This window comes from Dromiciops gliroides, chromosome 3 (genome assembly GCF_019393635.1).
Source record: "Dromiciops gliroides isolate mDroGli1 chromosome 3, mDroGli1.pri, whole genome shotgun sequence".
NCBI lineage: Eukaryota > Metazoa > Chordata > Mammalia > Microbiotheria > Microbiotheriidae > Dromiciops > Dromiciops gliroides.
In genome coordinates, this window is record NC_057863.1 from 631,986,712 (window position 1) to 631,990,052 (window position 3,341).

A 3,341-nucleotide genomic window follows, 5' to 3' on the forward strand; every position below is an offset into this window, starting at 1 on the left:
ATGATTTTATCCTCTGATTCTATGATATCAGGGCAGTTCTCCTTAATCATTTCCTGAAATATGGTGTCTAGATTCTTTTTCTGGTCATGGCTTTCAGGCAGTCCAATGATTCTCAAATTGTCTCTCCTCGATTTGTTTTCTAGATCAGTTGTCTTTCCAATGAGGTATTTCACATTTTCGTCTATTTTTTCATTCTTTTGATTCTGCTTGACTGATTCCTGGTGTCTTATGGATTCCTTATCTTCCAACTGTCCAATTTTAATGTTTAAAGAATTGTTTTCTTCAGTAAGATTATGCACCTTTTTTTCCATTTGGCCAACTGAATTTTTTAAGGCATTGTTTTTTCTTCAGTGAAATTATGTACTTTTTTTTTTTCCATTTGGCCAGTCAATCTTTGTGCTTCCTTTTCCAAGCTGCTGATTCTTTTTTCATAGTTTTCTTGTTTTGCTTTCATTTCTCTCCCCATTTTTTCTTCTACCTCTCTCAATTGATTTTTTTTTGTTTTTTGTTTTTTGTTTTTTAATTTGTCTGGGAATTTTATTTCTTTAAAATAATTCATACAAATGGTTACAGTCACAAACATGATTTTAACCAAAAATATTGCTAGATTACCACATAACCAGGAAGGAATCAATGTAGGCGATGAAATGCTGCTACCCTTCAGCAGTCTAGTGCCTTTTTGCAAACCACCAATAATATATACTTTAACTGGTGACCAAAAGCACAATGCTCATTTATACAAAACCTCTGTCTTCCTCAAAATCTCTTTGCAATGTTGTCTTCATTTGGAAAGAAGGGAAATTCATGCCCAAATCAGAAGAAATGGTTTTTCTTTTGTTTACTAAATTAGTCTAAAAAATAAGACAAGCAGGTAGAAAAAACAATGCACTGTGTGGCGTAGAAAGAAAAATGGGAAAAATTCATTGTCCTGAGAAGTTTGCCAACTGCCTCATTTGGGGCATGTTTTAACATACAAAAAAAAAAATCATCTCAAAATTGGTTTTCTGAATGCCTCCTTTTTGCTTTCCTTTTTGTTGACAGCTAAGCAAACAAATCCTTTTTAATGTTCTAAAAACTGTACACAGACCAGTATATTCATGATATAATTAAACTACTAACTTCTCTTGCTTAACGAAGAACCCATAGGACACAGAAACTGTGAATCAGTCCACTGGACGGGGGACAAACTACAATTTATACGGAGGAAAAAAAGTTTTCCAAATCTTCTTTTCACCTCCCACACTTTTTGCCTTTTATATCTGTATATTGAACCAGTTTCTAAAACAATTATGGTCTCCTGTAAGTTCATGGTTTTGCCTCTATTCAAAAATCCAGATTTTTTTCCACATCTTCTTCATGTTGAAAGCTCCAATGTTGGGAATGTTATTTTCTTAGGCTACAATTGGTCACTTGGGTGGTCTCTATCAGCTTCTGGTTTGATGGTTTGACCAGGGGAAGGAGCATGGGAAGGATGGGCCACAGTGGGGAGCCCGTGGGATAAGGACATGGCACTGGGGACTATTCCTTCTACAGCTGCAGGGATGCCAGCTGGAGCCACGCTCACCACGCCTGGAGGGTACCTGCTATATGTGGCACCATTAAGCTCTGGATGAACTACTGCTGGGTCCATACTAGCCCAATGTGTAGCTGCAGTCAAATGATCTTTATTAACACAGTTTTTCAGGCTGTCTGGAATACAACCTGTGATGGCTCTCTGGATCTCTCGTGCAGCCTCCTATCACATCTCAGTGGAGGCCTGCTCACTGTACCACGCTGCATGGGGAGTGCAAATCAGATTTGGTGCATCCTTTAGGGGACCCTGGCTAAAGCTGAATGGTTCTGACTCATGTACATCTAAGGCTGCCCCTCGTATCCTTCCTTCCTTCGGGGCCTGTGCCAGTGCTTTTTCGTCTACCAACCCACCTCGTGCTGTGTTCACCAGGAAAGCCCCTTGTCTCATCTGCTTAATGGTGAAGTCATTAATCAGATGATGATTGTGTTCATTCAAGCTGCAGTGTAGGGTTACACAGTCACTGTGAAATAGCAGGTCCTGTAAAGTGCTCACCCTCTGGAGCCCCAGGGCCCGCTCAATGCCATCAGACAGGTACGGGTCATAGAAAATGACATTGAAGCCAAAGGCTTTGGCACATAGTGCAACCGCCTGTCCAACATGACCTAATCCAATAATGCCCAAGGTCTCCCCTCAAATCCTGGCAGCTCCAGAAGCAACTTCTCGGATCTGTTCCACACTTTGGACTCTTGTGCCTTCTTGCAATGCCTGGTGGAGCCAAGTTGTTCGCTGATATAGGTTCAGGATGTGGCACATGGTAGAATCTGCAGTCTTTTCTACTGATGCAGCTGGCACATTGCACACTACAATTCCTACATCCCCAGCAGACTTGATGTCGATGTTATCAAAACCACTGCCAATTCGGACAATTATTCGAAGAGCTTTGAATTTCTCCAGATCTTCTCCTGTTAAAGTGATAGTGGGGTACATCAAGGCACCCACTGCTTCATTTAGTACCTTTTCATGAATTTCTTGTGTGGACTGTACATCACAAAATGCCACTGTAGCTACATCTTTCAGAATGGGCATTTCTACTGTACAATCTCGGCCATCCAGCAATGCTACCAATGGACGTGGGTGCATGGGCCCATTCATGATTGGAGGTCGAATGCCTGACATTTCTTAATATGAGCTCGAGTTCCAGGATCATGAATTCAATTTTTCAACGCTTTATAGTCTTCAGAATTCCCAGGGAGAATAGCGTCCTGTCACTGGATCCTTACTTCCATGTCTTTAAATTTTCTTGAACCAAAGCTTTTAAACTTCTTATCCACTGCAACCACTGAAGCCTGGATCCTGTTCAAATTTTTACAAGAGGCAAGCCCTTGTTGAGCAAGTGCAAACTTCCCATTGAAAGGCAGTTCCGGGGGCGCGGAGGGAGAAGTTGGGGGAGTGAGGCTCCCGCTGGTCCGCAGATGGCAGCGGCCACCCCGCTTCTCCCTGAGGCGTGCGGCCTCGCCCCCCCACATGCACACACTCCCCAGACACGGCCTCCGTCCCTCCCTCCCTCACTCTCAATTGATTTTTAAAATCCTTTTTGAGCTCTTCCAGGAAGGCTTTTTGTTCTTGAGACCAATTCACCTTCCCTCAGTGAGGCTTCACATGTAGGCAATTTGAGGGTATTGTCCTCATCTGAGTTTGTGTTGGCTTCTTCCCTATTGATACAGAAGCTCTCAATGGAGAGGGCTCTTTTTTGCTTCTTACTCATTATTGCAGCTTATTTATTTATTTTTTAAGTTGAGGTCTGCTCTTGGGGCACCAGAGTCCCTAT

General features: G+C 42.3%; 1 pseudogene; it reads right to left on the bottom strand.

Annotated features, from left to right (window-relative positions):
• Positions 1-1,396: 1,396 nt before the first annotated feature.
• On the bottom strand, positions 1,397-2,996 carry LOC122749159 (annotated as a pseudogene).
• Between the last annotated feature and the right edge of the window lie 345 nt (positions 2,997-3,341).